At 39.9% G+C, this 23,349-nt stretch overlaps 1 protein-coding gene and 1 non-coding gene across 3 annotated transcripts in view; one reads left to right on the top strand and one right to left on the bottom strand.

Moving 5' to 3' along the window:
• The window catches only part of FHIP1A (FHF complex subunit HOOK interacting protein 1A), a 286,478-nt gene that overhangs the window by 253,046 nt on the left and 10,083 nt on the right, over positions 1-23,349 (bottom strand). For both annotated transcript variants that reach the window (XM_028491776.2, XM_055085932.1), the window contains exons 2-3: positions 20,224-20,361; positions 19,885-20,016 (exon numbers count right to left, since the gene is read on the bottom strand). The gene's annotated coding sequence lies outside the window, so the exon portion shown is untranslated. The remainder of the gene's footprint in view (positions 1-19,884; positions 20,017-20,223; positions 20,362-23,349) is intronic.
• Positions 10,931-11,037, top strand: LOC112065706 (U6 spliceosomal RNA). The gene has a single exon (XR_002892198.1). It is a non-coding gene; the product is annotated as a U6 spliceosomal RNA (small nuclear RNA).

The following is a 23,349-nucleotide window of genomic DNA, read 5'->3' as shown; positions in this document are numbered from 1 at the left end:
GGATACGTTGTTAAATGGAGAAAAGAATGGCTAGTAATTAATGCTCTCTTTTTATAAAGCCAACTTACTTTTCCATGAAATTTCAGAAATGTGTAAACCGAGGAGTCAAGAAAAATACTTTTAGAGATTTGGGTTAAAAATACATTAGTGATCTGGGTCAGCATCCACCTCCCAACTCCTCTATTCCCCAAGTGCTGGCCACCCTGTGGTCTGACACCATTGAAGCACTAGGATCTCTTAGCATCAAGCATCATGAGCGCTGTACTCCAACTTAAAGAGTACACACTCCAAAGAAAACATTCTGAGTTACTGAATGTCAAGGATATTTTTTCAACCAGAATTGTTTCACAATAGAGGTGGATTAAGAGGAGGGATGGAAAAAAGACTCCAAAAATTTTAAAGTGCCAAAACTTACTTTTCAATTTGTCAAAGATTAACCACAAATAAATGGAGAAAAAGAGAGAATGTTATAATCACGGCTGCAGGAGAACTGACTGCTGGACATGAATACTGCCTTTTCCTCCTGATGCAATGGATCCTGCCCACAAAAAAATTAATTCCATCACATATTATAGATACACATACACACACACTCTTATATATTCAGGATATACAAGGAACACCCACCAGTCAATAAGAGAAAATGGGGAAAACAAGGCAAACTTTCGTAGAAGAGAAAGCATGAAAGGTTAATAGCCATATGATAATATATCTTTAACCTCATTAATAATCAGGAAAATGAAAATTAAATAATCAGGAAAATGAAAATTAAATAATCAGGAAAATGAAAATTAAAAACACACAGTAAGATACGATTGCACACCCACCAAACAGGCAAAAATATTTGAAATCTGATCACACTAAGGTCATCAAGCCAAAGGCAACTGCACACACCAGTGTAGTCTATCCTGGTACAACCACTCTGGCAAAGAGTTGTCATCACCTAGTAAAATTAAATATGCATATACTCTATGACCCAGCTATTCCACTCCTAGGTTTATACATTTAGAGAAACTCTAGCATATATACAACAGGAACTATGTTCATACCAGTCTTTCTCACAATTGTGAAAAGTTACACAAACAACACAAGTGTCCATCAGCAGCAGAAAAGATAATTAAATGTGGTATATTCTTACAATGCAATGCTATACAGCAGTAAAGTAGATAAAATATAGCTTCATGAATAAACATGGATGAATCTCAAAAACAATCTTCAGTAAAACAGCAAGGTACAGAAGAATACAAGTTATATGATTCTATTTATTCAAAGAGCCAAAGCAGCTAAAATTAAACAATATATTGTTTGGAGATAAACATACATAAGACAAGGGAATGACTTTGAAAATGAAGGACGATGGTAACCACAGGAGGCAGAGAGGGTGAAGAAGATGCAATCAAGGAAGGGTACCCAGGGTTTTCTAAGGTACCGAAAACGTGACATGCCACTTCTTAAGCTATGTACTAGGTACCAGTGTTCATTTTATCACTTTTCTTTAAATTATACATATATTCTATTATACGTATGTGTATGATGTATCTCTCATTTTAAAAAGTAAAATAAAAGCCAAATGCTATTTTGTAAAAGAACAACTTTGAGGTTTCAGTTTCAAGATGGTTGATAGCCTGGTTGTCCCACCTGAATCCCTAATGAAGTGAAAGCACCAAAAAATAAAATAGAAGAATTCTATAAGATGAAAAAGAGTTTACTGGACACGGACCTAGAGAACAAACGTATGGACACCAAGGGGGGAAAGTGGGGGGGGGGTGCTGAATTGGGAGATTGGGATTGACTTATACACACTACTATGTATAAAATAGCTAACTAATGAGAACCTGCTGTACAGCACAGGGAACTCTACTCAATGCTCTGTGGTGACCTAAATGGGAAGGAAATCCGAAACAGAGGGCATATATGTATACATATGGCTGATTCAGTTCGCTGTACAGTAGAAACTAAAACAACACTGTAAAACAACTATACCCCAAAACATTTCTTATTAATGCACTATATATATATATATATATATACACACAAAATTTTACAAAGCCACCAAGAGGTTTCTGGTCAACAAAGTCATGAGTTTTGGGAAGGAAATCCGAAACAGAGGGCATATATGTATACATATGGCTGATTCAGTTCGCTGTACAGTAGAAACTAAAACAACACTGTAAAACAACTATACCCCAAAACATTTCTTATTAATGCACTATATATATATATATATATACACACAAAATTTTACAAAGCCACCAAGAGGTTTCTGATCAACAAAGTCATGAGTTTAAAAAGCAGAAGGGTGTGACAAATACACACTACTGTATATAAAATAGATAACTAATAAGAACCTACTGTATAGCACAGGAAACTCTACTCAATACTCCGTAATAGCCTACATGGGAAAAGAATCTAAAAAGAGAGTGGATATATGTATATGTATAACTGATACTTTGCCGTACACCTGAAACTAACACAAGATTGTAAATCAACTCTACTCCAATAAACATTAAAAAAAAAAAAAAACCAAGAAAAGAAAAGAAAAAGAGTTTGTTGGAAGAGAATTTTAAATGCACAAGAGATTGCAACAAAATTCTGGAAAACGAAACAGGAGATGGGAATGTGCTGACAGATGAAACAGTGAGGGGAGAGCTGCCACCCATGGGCCACCAAGGAGACAATCTGCTCAAGAGAAGCCCAGGGAGGCTCCGGGCTCAGAGTCAACAGGTATCACAGAGCGGGGAGGATGACACAGGGTAGCAAACAGGGGGATAAAGTGATGACAGTTAGCACGCACCCCCCCACCTCCCCACCCTCTAACAGAGCCTTCAGGCAGCATGGCCAAGTATAATGACAAACATCTGGGGGTTCATCTCTAAAGGAACAGAACCAATCGTGGCAGCAGGGAATGAGAGATGGCTTGTGGAGGTTTCCATTGTGAATCTTGGTTCCTCAGAGTAAATCCTCCTCATCAGGGAATTTTCGGGGTGAAGCAAAGCTGGCCAGCGGACCACTCAGTAGCCCTGCCCCCCACTCCCACACACACGTACACACTGAGCTCTGTTTACAATTCCTGCTCAAGGGAGAGGTGGCAGGGGCTGGGGTGGGGGGGGGGCGTGGACTCTACATATAGATGTTTTCAAGGTAGTAAACTCTCCCCAGTCCTTCACCCTTAATTATGAAGAGGCAACCAGGCCTACAAGGAAAATCAGTAACCTTAGGGGGGAAAAAAACTGACACTGAGAAGAAAAAGAGTTAATTCAGGAAACAGAAGAGCACTTTAAAAAGAAGTTAACTCTAATACGACTCAAAGAGATTCAAGATATTACAACCATTAAACAAGAACAAGACACATGAAAATAAAACGACTGGAGAAAAATAAAGAACTTTAAAAATATTTTTGACAATATGATTACCAAAATAAAAATTCAGTAAAAGTACTATAACAGTGAGGAAATCGCTCAAAATGTGGAACCAAAAGAAAAAAGGATAGAAAACAGGCAAGACTAGATTGGAAACAAAGAACCAGCACAGGAGGTGCGATACCAACTAAATGCTGCCTGATTGGTCTGATGTTAAATGCTCCCCCACCCCAACGCAACAGGTCACAGAACTAGGGTGGTTGCCGGGTCCAGGGGGAACAGATCCACAGGCTGAATTAAGCCAATCAAATTGTCTCTTTTGAGACTCTGACTTTGGAAAAATATAGGCTCTAACATAGGCCTAAAACCAAAAGCTCACGTCAGTGCTGGCAGGTATCAATATGTTGGCCCATGCGAAACAGAAGGAAATAGGTGCAGGAAAGGCAGAACGAGAGAAGAGGCTACGTGATCACGACTCCTGACTTTTTAGCCTGTTCCACAGTCCCTAATGGATCCGCTGGTGTCATCAAGATGGGCTGTTAAGTCCTACATCTTCAAGTTTTTTTCTATTTTATTTAATTTAATTTGAGAGGGCCTCTGTTCTTTCCAACCAATAAACTCCGACTGAAACAGCAGGCATCTGCTGTCTGGAGCTGCACAGTAAGCAGGAGACACCACCCTGTCTGCTGTACCACAGGGACACCCTGCCTCTCCCCATACTGATAGGCTATGAGAACACAACACGGGCTCCCACAGCCTGGCACCCTGTCAGCATTACGCACAAATGGGAGCCAGGCGGAACTGCTGAACATCATTACAGTTACATGTGATCAAATGCGCCTAATAATTAAAATGTCAGAATCCAGAAGTAAACATACAATGTATTCAATGAAAACTTGAAACCGTGGAACAACTGGAAAAGGAGGAGAATGTTAACTTGACTTACAATATGGAACAAGAGAACAAATCGCGCAAGATTTGGAAGAAAAAGAACAAATTAATGTCTTTTGTATGCCCACTGAGTTTTTCAATCAGCCTGAAAAATTAGAAAGCCAAGCAAAAATTCTCTTTCAATGACATGAATAAAGCTGATTTACTTAGGGCACAAAATGCCATTGTCTAGACTAATCTGAGCTGAACAAGAAAAAAATATTCTTTGAAGTGCAAGCAATAGAAGGAAACTCTTTTGCATATTTGGAAGGTAACTTTCATGCATTCCCTGGCTGGATAACCAGAGTCAAACCACAGCATGAGAATCTTAAGCCAACGTCTGAGACCTTGAAAAATGAATACAGATGGTCCCCCGACTTAACAATAGTTAGACTTACAATTTTTCTACTTTACGATGGTATAGGAGCCATACGCATTCAGTAAAAACTGTATGTGGAATTTTGAATTTTGATCTTGTCCCATGCTAGTGATAGGCAGTACATACTCTCTCGTGATGCTGGGCAGCTCCCAGTGAGGCACACGATCAAAAGGGTAAACGACCAATACACTTACCAGCATTCACTCCCATACAATCATTCTGTTTTTCATTATCAGTACAGCATTCAATACCTTACATGAGATAGTCAATACTTTATTATAAAATAGTGTTTGTGTTAGATGATTTTTCCCAACTGTAGGATAATGTAAGTGTTCTGAACACATTTAAGGAAGGCTGGGCTAAGCTATGATGTTCAGCAGGTGAGGCGTATTAAACGTGTTTTCAACTTACAATATTTTGAACTTACTGTATTGAACGATACAATGGGTTTATAGGGATGTAACTCCATCGTAAGTCGAGGAAGATCTGTACTGTGCAACTGAGCAGGGAAGAAAATGGCCACCAGGTGAAGGGTCAAGGGATGGAGTATGTATGACTACCAGTTAGACTTGTCTTTCCTAGTTTCTGATTTCACAAACCAGTAAAATTACATACACACACACACACACACACACACACGCAGAGCCAATTCAACTGCCAATTTTCTATATTTCCAAATAAAGATAATTCACCTGAGCCCATTGCTATCACTAGATGTAATTACATAATTTAATTTTTTTTAAGATATTTTAATGCCAAAAAAGTAGGAAGGACTTGATCTTAGCATTTTCTAAAGCCCTTGAAAACAGCACAGGCTAGAAAATACACTTAAAACTAAGTCAATTTTGTTCCAGTTTAGCAGGTGTTGCTTTAGCTGTGATTTGTGATTCATTCCCTAACCCCCAACTCCATTATTCCATTAGTCCCTTTCCTCAAAAGCAATAAATAGGCAAATGGAACATTTAAGAATAATGCAACATTTAGGAGCCCCAAACATGATATAGATGGCTTCACATATGTAAGGGCTGAAAAGCGTCCCTTGTTGATTAAAGAAAGACAGATTTGGATGGATAAAGAAAGAGGAAAACCGAGCGCGTGATGAACACAGTATGGTATGAACAGAGGGACGTTAAAGCAGGAATGGGAATGCTTTAGGGGATGCTAAGGAAAAGGCTCAGCTGAGGAGAGAACAGACAAGGAGCACTTGTGTGATCTAGAACTGGAAAGTTCTTGGGGAGTTCACTGGACTGCAGGCTGCAGACTCGGGACTTTGTTGAGAAGCAACAAGGAATCTCCAATGGAACTAGATGACAAAGGAAGCATATGGGCAACATTAACCCAACAGAAGCTATGATTTTAGCAGTAAGTTTTGGTAACTTTAGTAATTTCCTGGGCAATTAAGCAGTTACCTCTAGTTCTGGCTCAAAAGGTTCCATTTGAGAAGATTCAGGCCCACCTATCTTGTGTGAAAATGCACTGTCACTGTTTCTCCACCTGGACCCTTGGGGGCAGTGGCTGCCTTAATACCCCTGAAAATCATCTAATTTGCTCTGTCTCGGGTACGGCTGCCAACTCCTCTAGGATTTTGCTCTTGGTAACGTGAAAGTATTCATTGGTGGAAATAAGAAAATCATGAAAGAGTGCTGTTTCAGAAGAGAATCAGAAGTGATCAATTAATAGAAATGTCCACTAGGCAACTGAAGATTCATTCATTTATCCGACAATATTTATTGAGCCCCTATCTGGCTACCTACTGTGTACCAGACACTTGAACAAAAAAAGATAAAGATCCCTGCCCTTGTGAAGCTTACATTCAAGCAGGGATACAATACAAACAAGAGGGCTTCCGTGGTGGCGCAGTGGTTGAGAGTCCGCCTGTCGATGCAGGGGACATGTGTTCGTGCCCCGGTCCGGGAAGATCCCACATGCCGCAGAGCGGCTGGGCCCGTGAGCCATGGCGAAGCTTACATTCAAGCAGGGATACAATACAAACAAGAGGGCTTCCGTGGTGGCGCAGTGGTTGAGAGTCCGCCTGTCGATGCAGGGGACATGTGTTCGTGCCCCGGTCTGGGAAGATCCCACATGCCGCGGAGCGGCTAGGCCCGTGAGCCATGGCCGCTGAGCCTGCACGTCCGGAGCCTGTGCTCCGCAACGGGGAGAGGCCACAACAGTGAGAAGCCCGCATACTGCAAAAAAAAAAAAAAAAAAATTTTAAAAATACAAACAAGAAACATAATAAATACAGTATCTACAAGTATGTAAAAAGTGCTTTGGAAAAAAAGATGTAAGATAAAAAGAAAAAGAAAAGTAAAATCTAAAAAAGAAAAAAATTCAAATACTAATTGAAGCTAAGAGAAGAGATGAGTTCCCCAGGGAGCAGACTACCTGATTAATGCCCTTTCCACTTCTAAAACTCTACCACTCCAAATCAAGGAATTTGACACATATAACCTCAACCTTCTTGTTTAAGCAGAAGGTAATATCAAAGCATCACATTATTGTTGTGACTTAAAGAAATAACAGAGACCCATCACCAGGGAACTGTCCTCTTACAGATGAGAAAATGGAGGACCACAGAATTTAAGTAAGATCACCTTAGAGCACAAGAGGACTGGGGGCAGATGGGAATTCCAGAACTCTCTAGCTTCTTGTAACTTTTAAGAGCAGAAGCCCTTTCAGTCACTTCAAAAGTACTTCAAATCCTCTTGGAGGCAATGAAAAATATTTTTATTACATAAATAGTTTAGCCATATAATGGCAATAATAAAAATAGCAAACACAATAGAGAACTTACTTGTGCCAGACACACTCTTCTAAATCCTTGTCATGAGTAAGAAACTCATTTAATCCTCACAACAACCCTGTGAGGCAGTCAGACTTCAGAGTGAGTGGTTTTAATGCCACGCCACCCCTTCAATTATTTATGCATACCTTCATAGAGCATAATCCTTATCACTAATTAGGAAACTGAGGTCTAGATTTTTCATCTGGACTTGGCAGAATTAGATCATATTTGTATGTCAAAAATGCAACCATTTAAGCTTCATTTGAAGTAAACGTGTTTTAGAAGTAAAGAAAACTTGAAACTATATAATATAATCAGTATTATGCTAAAAAAATGGTATTTCAGTAATTCAATAAAGGGTCCTCAAAGGTATGTTTTCAACTAAATAGTCTTCAGAGAAAGACACTATTTCAAGACCCTAAGTAAAGTTTTTAAAAAATGAAATTCTAGTAAGGCAGATCTTTTTTTATGTTTCACTTGAACAAACCTTATGCTTTGATTTTCACAGAAGGGAAAGGGAGAGAGAAATACAATGGAAAAAAGTTCTTTCCCCTAGTATTTTTCTAAGCATTTAAAATTTTAGATTAGATTTTAGAAAAATCAGAATCATGAGGCTTACCAATAACATATGATAACATGATAATAAAATACAATAAAAAACAAAGTTTCCCTTTCTCAACACACCAAAAATAAATTGTGTAAATTCAACTATAAAATAAAGTGTTACTAACTATGTATCTAAAGTTGATGATCTTTTTGCCTTCGGTTCACAAGGTTCATTTTCATTTCAATGGACTTTCCTATTAAAGAGTTTTGACTATATGTCACATACAATTACAATTCACTCCATGGATCCGTCCACATTCTTTAGTTGTACTGGAATTTCATCATATAGAATAACAGTTGAATACATGGATCATTGGCTACAGCTCACAACCATTTAGAGATGATGTAATCTGCATTACACAGTAGGTATGTCTACACTGTTTGTATGCATGGATCTCAAAGCAACTTCTAAACCTTCACTGGTAAAACTGTCCCTCTCCTAACAAACTCCTTGTCTTTTTTCTGTGAGAGAAGAGAACTGATCTTTCTTACTGGAGCAAGGTTGGAGAGGCCAGGCTCCCAACTTTGATACATCAATATATTCAGATAAGACACAAAGAGGAAAACAGCATATGTTGGCTCCTATATTCAACATTCTTTTCTCATCCTTAGGAGCATCCCGTTTCATTGTGCCATATTTTTAAACATACAAACCCTTTGACCCTCAGCATATTTCAAAACCTCCACTGGCATACTACATATTTCTTTCTCCTTATCTTATCACCATGGAGGGCCCAACATGAAGCTATTTTTGAATGGCCTAGTCACAGCTATTATCTGAGTGCCAAATGGGTGCAAGACACTGTGACGGCACTGTAAAGAATATAAACAAAAGTAGTAGAATCCTTGTCTTCAAACAGCTTTTAAAACTAGTAGGATTAGATAACCGTACCCGTCACTGTAGCCACAAGGTAGAATGAGAGCCAGAATTGAGGTGTTGTAGACGTTTAAGGGGGAGGAGGAACTCTGAGCTTTGCTGCAGCCAACATGTAGAGGGAAACATGATCTGTTATAAGATTCAGTGTCCCTGGGGTAAAAATAAACCGGTTGCTCAGAGAAAGAACAACTATTTTTGCTACTGAGATCAGAAAGCAATTCAACCGACGGCTTCTAAGAGAAGGTTCTGTTAAATGTAATAAAAATCCTAAGGATATTTTTTTTTTACAATAAACAAGGGTAAGTTTGAAGAGGGCTGAGAAGCTCTAATGAAAACCAAGAAATCTAACAATGACAAGAGGCAGAAGAGCAGGCCTCAGCTCTACCATGACTGCAAACTCCACATGTGCAGAAGATCGTGAAGCATGACTGACACATTGAGAATAACTGCATTTCTCTGGGCAGAATGAGATGGGGTCTAAATAAGTAAAAACCACTGTGTTATTTAACTGAATTCATTTATCCTTATACAAACAGAATCACAAAGACATTTTGATGTCAACATTTGACATTTCATTTAAATAGAAAGTAGGTCATCAGTTGAAACAGACAAAAGTGACATATCTACGAATTACTATTTTTAAAACAAAGTTCCTAAAAATATCTCATCTAATATGCACTTGATTCTACAAAGTTTTTTGTACTACTTAAATGTATATCAGCTGGCTTCCCTGGGGGCACAGTGGTTAAGAATCCGCGGCACAGTGGTTAAGAATCTGCCTGCCAATTCAGGGGACATGGGTTCAAGCCCTGGGCCGGGAAGATCCCACATGCCAAGGAGCAACTAAGCCTGTGTGCCACAGCAACTGAGCCTGCACTCTAGAGCCCGCGAGCCACAGCTACTGAGCCCCTGTGCCACAACTACTGAAGCCCACGTGCTCCGCAACAAGAGAAGCCACCGCAACGAGAAGCCCGCGCACCACAACGAAGAGTAGTCCCCGCTCGCCGCAACTAGAGAAAGCCCGCGTGAGGCAACAAAGATCCAACGCAGCCAAAAATAAATAAATAAAATTTTAAAAAATTTATATCAGCATAGGTTCACAGTTTTCCCACTTTATAAGAACTGACAGGATCGTTTGAGGGAAGGATGACACTTTGTCAAGTTTAAAATTGGGGTAGAATTTCTGCTGGAGGCTACACAGGGCAAATACGATAATCACAGATATCCCTTTAATTATTTGGCTATCTTAGTTTAAAAGACTTTTGTTATAAAGAAATCTAGTTCTTCATCCAATCACTGAAAGCAAAAGTTTCCTCCTAAAAAAGAAAAGATATTTCGTTAGACGACAGAATCTAAGAATGATTGGTGGAAAGAGGTCAATTCTTTTTCCCTAACCAGTGACCTGCTCATTGCTCAACAGTGAACACTACACAGTCTTCTGAGGCAGGGTTTGCATACATTGATGGGAAATAAAAGCATTACTAGATCATATCAGCTAAAATTCCAGTGATTAGTCCCAGGCCATTAATGACATCAACTCCAGGTTTCCAAATGGACCAACTATTAAAATTTATGAATGACTGACAAAAAAATTCCAATTCTTTTGCAAAGATTCATACACCTGGAAATGAATAACTCATCAAGAGGCAGAGTGGACTGGGTCAGTGTGCAAATATTTACTCATGAACTTGGCTCCTACGTTGAATCATTTTTCATTTAGTTTTACAGTCTGTGATTATATGCACCATTTGCCTAAAAACTATCAATTAAGACAAAGTTCATAGAAAACAAAGAACATATAAATTTAAAATGTGATGAGTCCTTCTATTTATGTACTGATCTGTAACATTCTAAGTATTCAATATATCTCATTCATATAGTGAACACCATAGTGGCATTATTTATTTAGCCCTCATCTCATTCTACAAGGAATCTGAGATAGCTTAGGAGAAATGCATGTATTAAGGAAGGAAATTAATAATCATGACCAAGGAGTGCTCACTTGGGCAACACATACACTAAAACTGGAACGATACAGAGAAGATTAGCCTGGCCCCTGCACAGGGATGCCATGCAAATTCGTGAACCACTGCATATTTTTAAAATATCATGACCAAGGGAAAACAATCATAAATTAGAGAAGAAAATGAAGACTGTGGCTGCTATAAGAGATATTGGAATAGAACTCAAATTTGGAGAACTATCTGAGTCCTAAACAGTTACTACAGTTAAGCAGAGAATTCGAGTCTGTGCTTCCTAACAGCCAAGGTGAAAATGTCAATGTGATTAGTTATATGATTTTCCATAAGGAACAAACATCTACACTCCTTCAGGGAAGCCAAGCTGTTTCTTATCACTTACTGTGAAAGAGCTGCTCTAGGAGACTCTGAAAGATGTGATGGAAAAATTTCCCAATAGCACCTCAATGGCAAATAAGGTCACAAAGCTGGTTTTTTTTATGTTGTCCCAGATTAAAACTGAATTCTACAATGGAGTCAAGATAATACGGCCAAGGCGCCCAATTTTTCAAGCAACATGGTGGACTGAGATGAGAATAAAGAGCTGGAAGTCCAACAGTGTAGTTTAAGAGATTATTAGCACTAAAGTGCAAGAACAAAAATTGAAATAAATAGCCAAAATTATGATGCTTCTAAAGTTTCCATCCTTACCACCTTTCTCTCTTTGAACGAGTAAGTCCCTGACCAGTGTCATCTATTCCACAACTAGAACCACTTAATTATCTCCCCAATCTACATCTTCTAACCCAGAGCTAAAGTCTCCTTTTCATGTACGTATCTGACACTTTTTTTTTTTTTTGCGGTACGCGGGCCTCTCACTGTTGTGGCCCCTCCCGTTGCGGAGCACAGGCTCCGTACGCGCAGGCTCAGCGGCCACGGCTCACGGGCCCAGCCGCTCCGCGGCACGTGGGATCTTCCCGGACCGGGGCACGAACCCGTGTCCCCTGAATCGGCAGGCGGACTCTCAACCGCTGCACCACCAGGGAAGCCCGTATCTGACACTTTTACCTCAAGGTCCTACCAGCACCATTAACTCCACAAGTCCCAAACTAATCTAAGTTATCTGTCCTCTCAAACACATTTTTCCTTCTGCCATCCTCAGTTTGTCATAGAAATCCTTTCCTCTCAGTCACCTGGGCTTACATCCTTGGAATCAGTTTTTTTCCTTCCTCTCTGTAACTGCCCCCACCTGATCAGCAGTCTGCCTTACTATTCTCCCTGTACGACTGGCCCACGTTCTCTACTCCAGCCCCAGGGCCACCTTCCTAGATCAGATCCCCAGTACCTCAGGGCCATCACAATAGCCTCCTGAATTACCGTATTCTCTCTCCCCACTCCAGTTTCTCATATACACTACTGCAAGAATAATATTTCTAAGGTTGTGACTATGTCAGTCTACTAAAAAAAAACCTATAGCAGGTTCCCTCTGCTTACCTGAAGCAAACCAGTCTACCTAAGCCCCCAGTGGCTTTCGCTCTTACACACCCTATGCTCCAGCCAGTCCATTAACTCATAAGTCTCGCCACTCCCAAAGTAAGCTCGATCCTTCCTCTTGTTCACAGTAGTATGGCCCTGAGATGCCCTCCCCTTCACCTCTACATATTTAAAGACCAAGTTGAAATGCCACCTCATTCAGGAAGCCTTCCATAATTCTCTCTGTGAGAAGTACCACTTCCTCCTGCCACCTCCCCCCTGCACTTGTCTAGGGCTGTAATCCTAGAGGAATGACCATATCCTACCGTCAGCCTCTCGCTGTCTAGCCTATGCTTGAGACCGCTCCACAATCGCCATCCTAAACACACACCCGGTCCTGGCAGCACACGGCTCACCGTAACCCCTCAGGTTCCCTCCACAGCACTTTGTTCATATGTGAATCACTGCACATGTTGATTCCACTGTAGTTCGCTGTTTACACGTCTACCTCCTCCAGGGCAAGGATCAAATCTTATTTATCTCTGCAATCTAATGTAGTCAGCTCTCTGCACACCATCAGAGCTTAATTCCCTGCAGAATGGGTCTTTTCTTGCTTGTTTATTGTGTCTCTCCCACGAGAATGCCCACTCAGTGAGAACACAGACTTTGCTTGCTTTGATCTCCACTATTTTCCCAGCATCTAAAACAGTGCCTGGCACATACTAGGTGATCAAAAGCATAGGATGAATTGATAAATTGATGCATGATTCTCACTGTCTAGCCCAGTCCTGGCACACCATAGTGCCAAAAAAAAAAAGGTTTGCTGAATGAATTCTGTCTTGTATAAAAGTTATGTTTATACATATTTTACGAGCTCTGACAGTTAGTGATCTTGATATCCTACTCTGGTACCTAGCGTAGTGCTTTATACATAGGAGGTCCTTGATAGATTTCTATTAAATTGAACAGGTAGTTCAATAAATTAATACCTTACTCGAGCTTTTATCTTCTAAATCTGAATTTCTCTCATCTCGTCAATCAAGAGCAATCTGTATTATTTCTTATGACACAGGATGCCTCCCTCCCAGGGGGAAGGCAGCACTGCAGAGTGAAGATTACCAGCGGTGCTGTCAGAGAGGTCTGGGTTCGGGTCGCAGCTCTGGCACCGCTCAGGTATGTGACTTTGAGCACACTATTCAACCTCCCTTCAGCTTCCTCCTTAGAAGAAGATTAGGAGGACCTCTCAGGCAGAGCAGTCTATTTACTTCACAGCTAAATGAACAGCCAGTCCTAAATCCTTTATTACCCCTTCTTTACCAGCCTTAAATTGTTCCAACTCAGGTTAGACTCTTTCAATAGGTGTTGCCTGAACTTGAGTGGGTCATTATTTAAAATAGTAGTGGATTATGTTTACAAGGCATTAATTCTCCATTAACTTTTCATGACCTTACAGCCCTTCAGCACTCATTCCAGAAAGCACAGGTGACTTGAGCACATGACTGCCGTCATTCCTAAGACTTTCTGGAGTCACAGCAACATAGTGGCCCAAGGTGGCACTACCTCACACAGAAGGGCAATTCTCTTTCCCACACAGGAAACAGCACAACAATCTGATAAGTGACGGGTACAAGAACTAGACCCATCAAATACATTACACAGTGACATGACCCTGGCTTAAGATGGGACGATTTATTTTTAAAAATAATAATAAAGGGCTTAATGCTAATGTAAGTGCATCTCAATCAAAATGCATTCAAATCCCTCTGGAGGACAATTCCGTCGGGTCGTAGGGAGTGCTTAGCCAGGACTCACACAGACAAATGTCACTGATCAGGTATGAGGTTATGACTCAGTCACAGACAGGATTCACTGAGATTCACGCAGATCAGCCGAGAACACAGTGAGTCTTCTGCACAAACATTAAGAGGTCTTTTTCTAAGAGCCTTATTTAATAAAAAGCAGTGACCTGCCAAGGAAGATAATTAGCATAGAACCAATCTTTAAAAGACAGAATTCAAAAGATCATTCTCTCACAAATCTTGATATTATTGCCTGGAACAGAAAATATTTGCATAAGGAGGCACAAAAATGTTTTTTGCATAAGTAAATACTGTCAGCACAGAAGCAATATGAAAATGTAAGACTTTACTGTCAAGTAGTAAACCAAACAAAAAGCAAATGAAAGCCAAATCTCTGTTGCTCAGGTGAAAACAAGAACACTTGAGAATAAAAGGTCAATAGAACTTTTGTTGGCCACATAGCTAAGGCTGGCCACCTTGTGAGCTGACAGAGCTGTCCACTATTCTGAGAGCACCTACACCATGCTGAGTATCTGAATGCATTTTCGCAAAAGTCAACAAGCAAAAAGCACAGTGCTAATGGTGACCTGAATGAAGCTATGACAAATGTCCTGCTTGAAGATAATCTTCAATAGCGGCAAGTTATTGGTTCAGTACCACCAAAAGCATTCCCAGAGATTAAAAAGCACAGGCGTAGCTGTGCTATTTTATTTTATTTTTTAAATTTATTTATTTATTTTCGGCTGCATTGGGTCTTCATTGCTGCACGCAGGCTTTCTCTAGTTGTGGTGAGCAGAGGCTACTCTTTTTTATGGTATGCAGGCTTCTCATTGCAGTGGCTTCTCTTGTTGTGGAGCACAGGCTCTAGGCGCGTGGGCTTCAGTAGTTGTGGCGAACGGGCTCTAGAGCACAGGCTCAGTAGCTGTGGCGAATGGGCTTAGTTGTTCGGCGGCATGTGGGATCTTCCCGGCCAGGGCTCGAACCCGTGTCCCCTGCACTGGTAGGCAGATTCTTAACCACTGCGCCACCAGGGAAGCCCAGATGTGTTATTTTAAATTCAGTTACTCCCACTTAAAATCCATGCTGATTTAAGGTGTTGGAGAGAGGGAGTAGACAAAGCAATTTCCTTCCAAAATCAGGAGGTAAAGGGGCAACACCAACCACAAAAGAGGTTAAGTGACAGCGGCTAAAAAAAAAAAAAAAAAAAAATCAACAAAAATATTGAATAAATAATCTTGAACAGCAGAACTTGGCAAGAATCCCTGATACTTTTCAGTGTAAGAATGTGGTCCCATTTCTGTGATCTTTCACACTAACAGGGACTTTTCCTAAACACAGAACTCAACTTCTAAGGAATTTAAAACACTTGATAATAGTTCATTCAATTCCCTATTACATTCCTTCCTGGTTAAAAAAAAAAAAACAACAAAAAAACACACATTTTGCAAAATGGATTTTGCCCATGGAGGATGGGAAGTACCAAGATGAAATGAATGACTTGAGAGTAAAATGCATCCCTCCGCCTCATGGCCAGAAGCAAAAGTGAGACATCCTACGGCATGAAGAGCGACTTCATCAAAGATTTTCACAGAAACAGCAGAGCCCACACATCCACAGGAGTATGAGCCCCTTCAAAGACTACACGCTCGTTACAAAAATGCCCGCCAATGCTCAAGACATCTTAGGAACAAATCTTTTAAGGCTGCCTTCACGTATATAACATTCTTTTGAAATCTTCAACTGTGACAAATGTGGCTCTTTGAAAGTGGAATTTGATATCTGTAAGTTGGAAATACATTGAGAAAATAAAGGGAATCATCAGGCTGGATTTTATTTTTAATCAAAAGAACAAGTGCTTTCCTTATGCGGCTTGTAAACTAATACTTCCAAAGACAATTCTTTAAAACTATTCCAAACTCCCTTTCTAAGAGCAGCAGCTATGGAACAAGCAGGCAGCCTCCCTAGATGACTTCTTTGAAGGACACCTTTTGCTTTTTAGGATGTCTTTGGTATTGGCATTGCACGTGCACTTAATTAGGTAGCAGCTATATCTGATTCCACTTTTCCACATTATTCATTCATTCAACAAATATTTATGGTGCACCTAATACGTGCCAAGTACTGTGTTAAATCCTAGCAAGATGATGGTGAGCAGGCCTACTACCTGTCCTCATGAAGGCGATTTACATAAGCACACAAATTATAACCCATAAGTCAGTCCAGTGGGAAAAAAAGACATATGGCGATGCAAAAACCTATTAAGAAATGATTAAAGAAGACAATGAGGTGATACAAACAAACTTTATTTAACACTTTATGAAGCGGACAATCTCCTTGCGGAGAAATGCAAAATGGGGTGGACAGCTGGAAGCCTTCACAGGATAAAGAATAAAGAACAAGGAAGAGAGGGACTTCCCTGGTGGTCCAGTGGCTAGGACTCCAAGGTCCCAACATAGGGGAACCGGGTTCAATCCCTGGTCAGGGAACTAGATCCCACATGCCGCGACTGATCCCGCACGCCGCACTAAGACCCAATGCATCATGCATAAATTAATTAATTACTAGAACAAGGAAGAGAAAAATAGAAAACATCGGTGATCAACTAGGGCCACACAGTCACGCTTGTCTGGAGTGAGAAGGCCCAGAGCTGGCTTGGCCCTTGCAGAATGGCTGACTAGCTATGCTCACTGCATTCCTGGTCAAGCAGAGCGGTTTCAGGGACACCAGAATCCTAAGTGTCAGTTTGCTGAGGTGGCACCCTGGGCAGAAGCAGCTGCACCTGGGGCCTAGAAAGTTATTTCAACAAGCATATAATAGTGAGACCCAGCTAGTGTTAAGAGGCTTCCCTGAGGAAATGTATTCGTTTGAGCTGAAGATAAATAGGAGTTAACTAATAAAAGCAAAGGGGACTATGTGGGGAGAGGTATGGAGACAGTGGGGGTGGAGGAGAATGATGTTCCAAGTATTGTGAACAGCATGTGCAAAGGCTCTGTGGCTTTTTAAAAGAATATGGGTACATTAAGAAGCGAAAGAGGGACTTCCCTGGCGGTCCAGTGGTTAAGACTTCATGCTCCCAATGCAGGAGGCATGGGTTCGATCCCTGGTCAGGGAGCTAGGATCCCACATGCTGCACCATGTGGCCAAAAAAAAAACAGAAATGAAAGAGGGGACTTCCCTGGGGGCACAGTGGTTAAGAATCTCCTGACAACGCAGGGGACACAGGTTCGAGCTCTGGTCTGAGAATATCCCACATGCCACGGAGCAACTAATCCCGTGTGCCACAACTACTGAGCCTGCACTCTAGAACCCGCAAGCCACAACTACTGAGCCCGTGGGCCACAACTACTGAAGCCCAAGCCTAGAGCCCATGCTCCACAACAAGAGAAGCCACTGCAATGAGAAGCCTGCGCACCACAACGAAGAGTAGTCCCCGCTCGCCGCAACTAGAGAGAGCCCGCACACAGCAACAAAGACCCAACACAACCAAAAATAAATAAATAAATTTATTTTTTTAAAAAAAGAATCTATTGTAAAAATCTAGAGGAGAGGGTGGAGCTAACACAGATGAGAGAAATGAATGGATTTGAGAGACACTAAGGATGTAAAAGCACTAAAGGTTTGGATGGTATTCTATATTCGTTATTTACTCAAAGAAAATGCTTTGGTTTTGCCTAAGAATTCCTTATTTGTTAATTATTTGCAAACCAAAAAACGTCATGCAAATGTCAAAGTTCTTTTTCAGAGTTCTGCATCAATTTTATCTTCTTTTAGATAAAGAAGAAAAAGTAACAAAGAGAAAAACAAAACTTAAGAAGTATCTCATTTTATGTAAAAATGTGTGTTCCTGAAAAACTGAGCTACACCTGGGTAATAAAAGAACCTATATCTTATTACTGAGTAAATATTTCTTCCTTGTACAAAAACACACTAAAAAATGCAGAAGAGATTATCATGATACTATATCAAGTGAAATGTAAACCATTATCTCAATTATTTCCATATATCATTTCTCCTTTATTATACGGTACATAAATCAGGTGATTTTACAACTCTAAAAGGAGGGAATGGCTGAGAGATTTAATAATCACCATCAAGTTTTATAATAAACCATTTAGTAAGCAACTAGAATGCCCAAGAGACTCGCAAGGATTTAAAACTATTCTTCCACCAATGACTTCACCCACGTGGAAAAGTCATTTTTATACCTATATTACTATGATATGCCACTTGTAGTCCACAACCTCCAAAAGATACAGCTCTCCAGTAGGCCTGGGTTACCATGTCATAGCAATGTAGTAAGAAGTTCAAAAGGTAGTCAGCCTTATAAACGCTATGAATACACACATACCACAAAAAGTTGAATTCTGTACTGAACTGGCCACATGTTCTTGTGTCTGATGTATACAGGTCAATTTGTACCACACTCAGGACAAACATAAAGGAGGAAACTGAGTTTTAGCAGTCTCATATCAACAACAAATGTACCAGCTAAATTCTAATTCTATGAGCTAAAAAAAGTCTAATTTTGAGACTGTGCAACTAGAGTCTATACCACCCCTTCAAAATGCAGGTTTTAACTTGGAAAGAAACAAATTCAGTATGAAAACCACTGAGGAAAAAAAACCACGGCATGTTAATAAACTGACTTCCAAAGGCTAAATGCATATTTAAACATGCTGCTTTTGGCGACTTAAGTCACAATCCAGGCATTACTTGATCGGAGACTCTGCATATGAATTGAATTTCTGTTTTCTTTCCTTTAAAAAAATCATTAAGCAACTAAAATATATGTGAAGTAACTTGAATTGCCTAAAACACTGTCTTGACAGTCATTATCCTCTGTAACACATACACTTAAGCCTGAATTGGGCATATAGTGGTATTTTAAGAAATAAAAATTCTGGGGACTTCCCTGGTGGCGCAGTAGTTAAGAATCCACCTGCCAATGCAGGCGACACCGGTTCGAGCCCTGGTCCGGGAAGGTCCCACGTGCCGCGAAGCAACTAAGCCTGTGCACCACAACTACTGAGCCTGCGCTCTAGAGCCCACAAGCCACAACTACTGAAGCCTGTGCGCCTAGAGCCCGTGCTCTGCGGAAAGAGAAGCCACCACACGAGAAACCCGTGCACCGCAATGAAGAGTAGCCCCTGCTTGCCATAACTAGAGAAAGCCTGTGTGCAGCAACGAAGACCCAACGTGGCCAAAAATAAATAAATAAAAAATTTTTAAAAAACAAAAACAAACAAAACCACACACACACACAGTTGAAAGATGGGCCCTATAGTAAAGATGTTGACCCTTTCATGATTTCATGTGCTTGACAAAGATGTCATGATGTCACTTGGCACATGAGTTTCCTCAGTGGACCATGCCCCTTCACACACTCACCAGTATTTCAGTGAGGAAGAGCAAAAGGGGTTCTTATCTAAGTCTCAGGTCTTACAATTTCTGAATTCCAAGTGAAGGGATAGTCATTCACCCTTTACTTTTCTTGAGAAGCACCAAGAAGTATGTCTGAAAAGGCAGCAAAAGCTTGAAGGATTAACGAGGATGTTAGATGTCTCATATCTAATTTTTATGAACAGAAGAAAATGGAGGTTTGTATTTATCAGGGCTTGATATGGTATGTTCCAGATTCTGAGAGGACCTGATTACTAAGGCATTTTGGTTTACCTTTTCTGGTTTTCACTTTTTATTATGGAAGTTTTCAGTACTTACGAAGTTGAGAGAGTAGTATGATGAACTGCCATCACTCGGCTCAAGAATTAACAATGTATAGCTATTTATAATCTTCCATTCCCACTCCTTTCCTCTGCTGGATTGTTTTAAAGCAAACTGCATATATCATATCTGAAATAAGCAGGAAAAAATGGTCCGCAAACATATATCACTTCCTAATCCCCAGAAGCTGTGAATATTACTTTACATGGCAAAAAACCATGACTGTAACTTTGGACCTTAAGGAGGACTTTATCTTGGATTATCCAAGTAAGCCCTAAATGCAATCACATGGATCTTTATAGGACACAGGCAGAGGAAGATGAGACACAGACATACCAAGAGGAGTAGGCCATGAGACGGTGCAGAGAGATGCAGCCACAAGCCAAGGACAGCTTCCAAACCTGGAAGAGGTAAGAATTCTCCCCTAGCATCTCAGAGGGAGCATGGGCTTGCCTACACCTTGATTGTAGACTTCTAGCCTCCAGAAATAAGAGAGAATAAAGTTCTGTTGTTTAATCCACCCAGTCTGTGTTAATTTGTTACTGCAGTCATAGGAAACTAATACAATATCATATAATCTGAAAAACATTTCAGTATGTATCTTTAAGAAATAGACTCTTTTTTAATAATAATATAATTATCATTCCTTTTTTTAAGAGTCCTTTAATTTGTCTAATATCCAGAGTTTAAATTTCCCCAATTGTCTCATAATTTTATATTTATAATTTATAACTTTATGTTGATTTAGCCAAACCAAGATCCAAACATAGTTATGTCTCTTAAGTCTCAATGCCACTTTTAAAAAAATAATAAATAAAAATACAATAAATAAAAACACTTATCTGACACTGACTTTGGGGGAAAAAATAATAGTTCCTCTTCCTTGTTTTTCTTGCCATTTATTTACTGAACAAACTGAATAACTTGTCCTACAGAAATTTCTGCATTCTAGATTTGGCTGATCACATCTCCATGATATTTTTTGACAAGGTCCTCTTTTTCCTATGCTTCTTATAAACTAGTAGTCAGATCTAAAGTCTTGATCAGAATCACATTCAGCTTTTTGGCAAGAAACTTCAGAGATGGCTCTATATATTCCCTATTGCATCAAATTAGGGGGCACGTATTCACTTCTTTCTCTTTTTGTAATGTTAATATTGATCAGTGGGTTCTGGGGTTATCAGCCTGATCCATCAATTATAAAGTTCCCAATCAGTCTTTGACCTAATAGTTTTCACAGTCACAGATGATCATTACCTAGATCTGTTATTTCATTAGGGGTAACGAAATGATACTATTTTCTTTATATCATTCCTTCTGCATTTATTAGCTGGAATTCTTCTAAAAATAAGATTTTTGTTCAAACAATCTATTTGGTTACTCTGAAATACAGGGTTTTTGTTTGTTTTTTTTAAAACAGGAAAAGTAAGATAAATGCTTGACAACATCTAATTTTTAAGGTAGTGCCAGGCCGGACATCCGCCTCTTGACTACAAAGACTACCTTGTCTGTACTCAATGAATGTAACTTCTCCAGTGTACTCAACTTAGTCCTCAAGTTACCAATTCAAATACTCAGCCTACAATATGAAACCTGTTTTTTTTGAGATTTATTTGTGCTTTTATTTGCCAGTTTAATTTAACTACAATGGCCTGCAAACTTTTTTGATCTAAAAAGTACATTTTACATCACAGTCCAACGAACACACACACATATGTAATATGCATACCTAGATGAAAGTGAAACAAAAGAATACGAAACCTATTTTTAAAGAATAAAAGCCAGGATCCAACATGTCTATTGTCAATTTGATGTCGATTCTTAGGATTTATGCCCATCAGATCAGTCCAAACTCCTCAGCCAACCCCTTCAAACCACTCACCCTGAGTCTACCTGATCCTGTTTCACTAATACAACCCATCTTCTCATTCTGGACTCTGTGCCTTTGGTTCAGTGCTCTGCACACCTGCCTCTAACCCTGCAACCAGCTCAAGCTGTCCTCTTCCCCCTCAAAAGTAAACACGCCTCCTGCTCCTCCATCCAGCACCCTCCTTTCTTTTATGAATGGCACAATCCTTCTTTCAGGAGACTGTTCTTTCTCCCTGTCCTAACTATGGATATGTATTTCTAGATGGGGCTGCCAATTTCCAAATAATTTGTGCCCCTGGCCACAGGGAAAAGGGTGTCACCCATGCAAAGTCGAGCAGAGGCATTCCTGGGATTTTGAGATGTAGACGAAAAGAAAGTCAGGCCCTCTTTCGGGGTGATACCTTGCCTTTCTGTCAGTCATGCCCCCAGCCACATGGAGGAAACTGACTCAGAGAGAAGTAGGGATAAGACACAGACAGTCTTGGTGGTATAGGGGTTTTCAGTTTGGGTTTCCAAGACTGCCTTCACTTCTCCCATACCCTTGACCATATGAACCAATAAATTCCCTTTCTGTACAGTTTAAATTTCTAAAATTTACAACCAAAGGAATCCTAATATGACCCCCACCATGATTCTTGAAGCCTGTGACCACAGTGACCTCTACCTTCCTGGTTTCTTGCAATTACTTTCTATACAAATAACACTTCACCACATGCTGTCCTGATTTTTTTGTGTGTCAAATACATATCTGTCACCATCTTTTGTGGCCTTGCAGACATATATCTTACATACGTTTTGAAAGACCCCCAAACAATCCCTAGAATAGTGCTAACAGAGCTTCAGTAATAAATAACAATTACCATGTATTGATTATTACTTCCATGGTAAGCACTTCACATGAGTTATCTTATTTAACCCTCACGGAAACCTCCTGGGTTGGGCATTATTATTTCCACTTAAAGATAAAGAAGCTGAGGTTCATCATAGGAAAGTAACTGGTGCAAAGACACACATTTACTAAATAGTAAAGCGGGGATTTGAACCAGATTTGCATCCAAATTGCATCCTCTCTCCACCTCACCCATGTTGCCTCCAACAATGATAGAAACTTGTTAATTAATTTACCAGAGACTGTAATTGATCAAAGACCTCCATTTAACCCCTGATTTTCCACTAACCTCAAAGTGCAGGTCCCTTCATCATTAAGAATAACATTAATATATGAATGTATAAATAAATGCACTATATGAAAATAAGTATCTTGAAAAAGTTATAATACAATTTCTCCAAAATTGCTACTGGCAGCCTGAAGATGAAATGCTGGCATTTCTCTTAAAGTAATAGGTAAAAGGAATGAGTATTTATTTAAGACTACTCTGCCAGAACAAGATGTATACAACTCCCCTGGCAGTGATATTTCAAAACAGCAAAAGGAGATTTGTGAGCACCTGTCAATGTGTAACATGCCTTCAGCTCTGCAATTGCTCACAGGAATATTCCTGTGTCATCATTAGACACTAATGTTATTGAGCGCTCCCAAGGCTTGGAGGCAAGAACAGAAGCCCTTTAGGAAGAAAATGGCTCCATCTTCTT

This window comes from Physeter macrocephalus, chromosome 7, assembly GCF_002837175.3.
Source record: "Physeter macrocephalus isolate SW-GA chromosome 7, ASM283717v5, whole genome shotgun sequence".
In the NCBI taxonomy this organism is placed as follows: Eukaryota; Metazoa; Chordata; class Mammalia; order Artiodactyla; family Physeteridae; genus Physeter; species Physeter macrocephalus.
This window is presented reverse-complemented; position numbering and strand designations above follow the sequence as displayed.